The 5,806-nt window shown below is 41.7% G+C and overlaps 1 long non-coding RNA gene across 2 annotated transcripts; it reads right to left on the bottom strand.

The window, feature by feature from the left end:
• Window positions 1-4,601: 4,601 nt before the first annotated feature.
• LOC129164980 (uncharacterized) lies at window positions 4,602-5,806 on the bottom strand. Of its 2 annotated transcripts, XR_011516274.1 has the most exons (4): window positions 5,636-5,806; window positions 5,496-5,553; window positions 5,351-5,420; window positions 4,602-5,221 (listed from the first exon to the last, which is right to left on the bottom strand). It is a non-coding gene; the product is annotated as an uncharacterized lncRNA (long non-coding RNA). The 2 variants fall into 2 exon arrangements; XR_008564452.2 differs by having other exon boundaries at window positions 5,496-5,806.

Raw genomic sequence — 5,806 nt, 5'->3', positions numbered from 1 at the left:
AAAGCTGGGGAACTTAGCAGACATCACACAAGCCTCGGCAACAACACAAACAGTTATGAAATCGATTTAGAGCAGAAATTTAGACCCAGTTGGAAAATCGAGAGTCTTCATTTTCACACCGTTTTACGTAAAGGTGTTGCTACATTTCTTTTATGATGACTGCAGCTCCTCGAGATTTTTGTGTCAAAACTCTTAGCTGTTCCTTTTGTGGTGATTTATTATAAATTAAACAATTAATAACTGGACTTCTACAATAAGTGCTGCATGATTTCAGGACTTCTGATGCATGCATCTGCTGTTGTGCGTGTGTCACATCTGGATTTCATAGCATTCCTGGTGTTTTACGATTCTCCTCCAAAAAGAAAGCAAATTATTTATTTTCTAGCATATGAAAATGTTCTTTATCCCTCCACACTTTAATCTTACCAGTCCGAGCCATCAGAGGGACATTTTCAGTTCAGATTTGGGTTAAAGGAGCCACTTTTCTTTTAATGATGCTCACTTAGGATCATTTGGTCCTCCTGTGCAATCGGGTGTAAAATCTGCTTTTGATTCCTGCTCGAGATAAAAGGAATGTACAGCCTATCAGAAAATATTATTAAAAATATATTAAAGAGTCGAGAAGCCATTTTTTACTGAGAGTAAAAGTGGCCTGAGGCATCTCAGACCCAGGAGGCAGATTGGAGTAAATCAAATCTCTATTACTGAACTGAAGTGTGTGTGTGTGTGTGTGTGTGTGTGTGTGTGTGTGTGTGTGTGTGTGTGTGTGTGTGTGTGTGTGTGTGTGTGTGTTTGAAATGTTATTGCTCTCATTATTGTGCTACTTGTGAAACATAAAAGAGAACGAGCTGGAGCTTTCAGGCTTATATCACGTTTTATGAAATGACAAATTTAGCCACAAATTTCCCATATTTTACTATTTTAACAAAGTCACATGTCCTTGAATGCAACTTTTGAGCAATTTTGCAAAACAAACCCTTTGTCCTTTGGGTAAAAGGATAAAATGTACACAAACAAAAACAGTCAGGAGGCACAGAGCATGACTGACCCGTATCTGTGATTCTAATTGACACAAGGGTTGTTATCAGAGGCCTGCAGGCTGACGGGCTCCCTGTGCAGCTCGGAACGAATCCTCCGTCGGCCGGCCATTATCCAGGGAATAAAGTCTGTGTGAGTAATCAAATGGAACTGAACTTTAGATCATCCCTGTCGTTCATCATGTCACTGATTTAAAAAAACTTCTTAGCTTGTTTCCTGCCATAAAATTCACAGAAAGCCTCGGATAAACGAGAACATCGACCTTTATCACGTTTCTACGCTGGAAGAAGAACCCGTCCTATATTATGACTCCTTTAATGTGAACCATTAAGCTGCACCTGAATGCATCACCAGGTTTTTCTTGGTTATAACAGAAGGATGTTTTTCATTTTGGCTGCTGAACCTGCTGAATCAGGTGGATTAAAGCAGCTGATCAGAGGAGTTCGCTGCCATTTTGATCCTAGCACTGAAATATGCAGCACACACACACACACACACACACACACACACACACACACACACACACACACACACACACACACAGAAAGTATGATAATTAAAGAGGTCGATCTGATGTTTGTTACAAAATGTCCTTCAATCTTGTTAAGGCACCGTGCAAAAGCAGCGATGACTCTGTTGTGATCTTTGTCTGTTTTCACACTTTTAAATTTAAATTAGCAAATTATCTATAAAAATTTACCATTAAATGACAGTTCTTGTTGTGGCATAATTATGCCAGGCGACATGGACAAACGTAGCAAAAACGGTGAGGAATTTGCGCAACGAGATTGCCCCTGTTGGGGTTATTAGGAGCGAACAATTCGTAAGCTTTAACTTACTTTTGGATTCTTCAATAAATTCTGTAAATATGGGAATATTTACTGATTTATTAATTAATTAAGATATTCTTAGATATACGGGGCACCATTCCCCTTTAACCGGGGAAAAATTGAATCCAAAACTCTTATCAGTCTTTCTTGAAGTTCGTAGAATCCTTGGAGCAGAGACTTCTCTTCGACACAACAAAGCTACTGGAGATGAAAATCTGAATTTTATAACGTTTAATTAACAATTTGTCAAATGAATAAACAGTGGCATAAATGAATAATAACCATGTGATATAATAAAAGGATGTATATTCAAAATAATGTTCAAGGTGTTTTGTGTGTATGTATGTGTGTGTGTTTCTAAAATGGAGTCTGTATGCAAGATGGCTGACCCCTTTGTCTGGCTAAAGTGTGAGTGGCAACTTGCACTTTAACTTCCAAGGCACTTAGAATCATAAGTAACTTAACCTCAAATTCACTCAAAACATTTCAAAGGATCATGAAACAACACAAAAGATTAATCACGGTTAATATCTTTTAGTTTATCAGCCTGGCCATGGCCGAAACATTTAAAGATATTCAAACAATGATAAATAAGCAGTTTATTCTTTCAAAATGACCTGACGGACGTGTTTGGGAACGAAAGAGGAAGACACGAAGCTACTTTTTAAGCAATAGCAAGGTTTTATTGCTTATTCTGGACTATAGAGGAAACGGGAGAAGAAAAGGAGAGAGAGAAATGAGTTCTCTGATCACCAGAACAGTGAAGCGTCCCTCACTGTTTTGATTTGACGGTTCTCCGTGTTTCTCCGCAGTTTGGCGTCATCCGTCGGTTTGATGCTTTCTCCGTTGTTTACCTCCACGAGTGTTTCTCCACGGGCTGGACACAAAGAGAACGAAGTTTCTTTTGTGCTGAGTTTGACAACTTACAGCGTCTCTGAGAGCTGGATGGAGCTCCGCTCGTTCCCAGTCAGGTCCTGATGGAGTTGGAGTGTAGTTTCCAGCAGTTCCGTGGGCTCAACTTGGGCATTTAGAGCTTCCGCGTGCTCAAGTTGTCGGAGCGTTCGACAAGCGTGTCCTTACCGCCAGGTATCCTGGGCAAAAGAACGAGGTTTCTTTGTCTCTGCTGAAGATTTATGGTCTTAGTTCGCGGGAATAGCTCCACGGCCTCCCGCACATGCGCAGAACGTGTTTCTGGTATTAGGCGGTGACGTCATCACAATGCTTCCGTGTGCAAAGCATCATGGGAAATGAAGTTTCTTGGCGCTGATGTGATTATTTGCTTTTCAGAGCAATTTAAGCACAGTCATTTTGGAGAAAATCACTGCATAGTAATTTCCTCATGAGGTCAGACCCTCAACACCCCGAAGCAGGTAAAAAAGCTCCGCCCCTTTTGATGAGCAAGTTTGCAGCTTGGCATTTTTCAAAGTTTAAAGATCAACGTTCTCATATTTTCAATACATTTTGCAGTCATCTCTGGTAGGAGTGAATGCCTCTTAAAGAGCAGGTCAAGTGTGCCTCAGAGTCCTTCTCCACCCACGTATCAATTTTAAAAAATTGCAACATTAGTAGGCGTTGCCTGGAGGATCGAGAGGGCGGAGCCGCGGCAGTGACGAAGACGATGGCTAACTAGACGATGCTAGCTCCCTTCACTCTGAGCAGTTATTAGAAGTGGAGGATGTTTCTCCCCCTCCTTACCCAGACACTCGAGAAGAAAGGGACCAAGTCTATTTGGAGGAGACAAGCGGACCTGAGCCTTATTGTTTTGAGCTTGTGAGTTGCCTGAAACTAGCGGCACCGACCCAACAGAACCAGCTCTGAATTGTAAGTAGCCGTTAGCCATAGCATTGGATTAGCTGCAGGGTTTGGCTCCACGGCCCTAAAAGCTAGTATTCAGCATGTTTTACCCCCAAATTCCACTACCTCCGCTCCGACACGAACGCCAGAGCAAAATTGGTCCCGTTGTAGTCAATCAGAGCAATTCCACTACTGCGGCCGTGCTCCGGCAGTGCAGCGCCGTGCGCCGCCCTCTGTTCCGGCGTCCGACAAAATTAGAATCGATCCTATTTTCGCCGGACGCCGGAGCACCTCCGCAGTAAATGGACAGAAATCACAACTGCCCAACAGGAAAAGGAGCAAGCAAAACTTCCGTTTCTCACAATAAATCGATAAACAAAAGGCGTTTATTGTTTCATATGCACAGGCTTAACAACTTTTAACAACTATCAATGGCGGCTGAAGTTTAAATGCACAAAACTAAGCCATAAATACAGTTTCCACTATCAAAGTAGTCACACTTTGTTGATCCAAACACTGCTGATCTCTCAACACAAATGATGGGCAGATTAAACATTTCATGCCCATGCTTCTCCCACACAACGGGTGTTTGGATCTAACTTCCGCGTTTATTGCTCAGACTGTATCGCAAGATCTCGAAAATCCCGCGCATGCTTGTTTGCCCCCCTCAGGTCTCCGCACCGGAGCGGAGCTGTTGTAGAGCGGGTACCAGTAAAAATTGAGTTAGGAAGTGAGAGGCTGCGGAAGCCGGGGGCGGACCGGAGTGGAGCGGAGGTAGTGGAATTTGGGGGTTAGACGTTTATCTGCTTCAACACACCTGGTTTTAATCAGCAACAAATAGCTGAGCTGCTTAACAGCTAATCTAACCTGTTAAAGCAGGAAAATCCACTGAAACATGCTGGATAGCAACTCTCCAGGAGCTCTGGGCTCAAGCTACAGTCTGCTGCATAGAAAGTTATGAAACTACCCGATGAGAAAATTATTCTGTAATGTGTTCAGCCCACTAAAACTGCCATGATTTATTTATTTACTGATAACAGCTGCTCTCTTGGTTCTAGGTCCTCTGGTGTCTGCAGCTGGTCTGGTGTCGTCAGGATCAGGAGCTTCCGGAAGAATGTGCCTTTCAATGACTCTTTCCCCCTTATTTGTTATATTAATTAAATAAATCTCAATTTATATATTTCCTGTTTTTGTTCATGTCCATAAATACTTAAACATGCTTGAAATTAAAACGAGCTTTTAACAGTGAGGTGCTAGTTTAATTCATCACAATAGAGCTAGTTAAACATGCAACAATGTGATAATCAATGTAATTTATAAATATCCATTAAAATATCAAAACTGGAATCTAAATGAGATATTTGGCAGCACAAAAAACTTGTCAAACACAATATTTATTATAATAATAGTAGGCAGACAGGAGACAGAACTGGTGGAGGTTCTCAGTCATCGAAGGATGGCTGAAGGCTTTCCAGGAACAGGAGATGTGGTGTTGTCTCTTCTCTCTCTATTCTGCCAGATGAGCTGATAGGTTACAGGTGTGTGAGGACGTCCTCATGCTGTCACAACCAGATGACAGGAGTTATCAGGTGATCAGCCAGGCTAATGATGAGATGCAGAAAGAAAACAAAGCATGCAGAAAGAAATCAAATCCAGGACAGTGTACAATAATATGTGGTGTTGCTCACCTTATGTGCTGTTATAGAGTATTAACGTGTGCCTGCATCATGGTGTAGAGTCCATATTTTGCTGAGTGTCCTGCAATAATGCAGGTTATTAGTTATTTTACTTTTAATAGAAAAAACCAAAATATTTAATGTAAAAGTTATTTACCAGGTGAATCAGCTCACACGTCACCACCAAGTGTCACAGGGCCAGAATCAGTAGCCTCCTTCATGATGTCATGATGTAATCACATACTTATTTAATTGTTAATATCTTAAAAATTCTGAAATGTTTTAATTTTTTTTTACCTTGAACAGTTCACTGAGCTTGCACTGTCACTGAGGTGGAAGCTGGAATCAACAGCAGACACCTCACATCTTGGTCTTTTCAGGGGTGTGGACGCTGCTCTGGGACTTTCTGGAAGATGAATTTCCGTCATGGTCTCTGTGTCACAAGACACACTGCGGCTGTGAGCTATA

This window comes from Nothobranchius furzeri, chromosome 14 (genome assembly GCF_043380555.1).
Source record: "Nothobranchius furzeri strain GRZ-AD chromosome 14, NfurGRZ-RIMD1, whole genome shotgun sequence".
NCBI lineage: Eukaryota > Metazoa > Chordata > Actinopteri > Cyprinodontiformes > Nothobranchiidae > Nothobranchius > Nothobranchius furzeri.
This window is presented reverse-complemented; position numbering and strand designations above follow the sequence as displayed.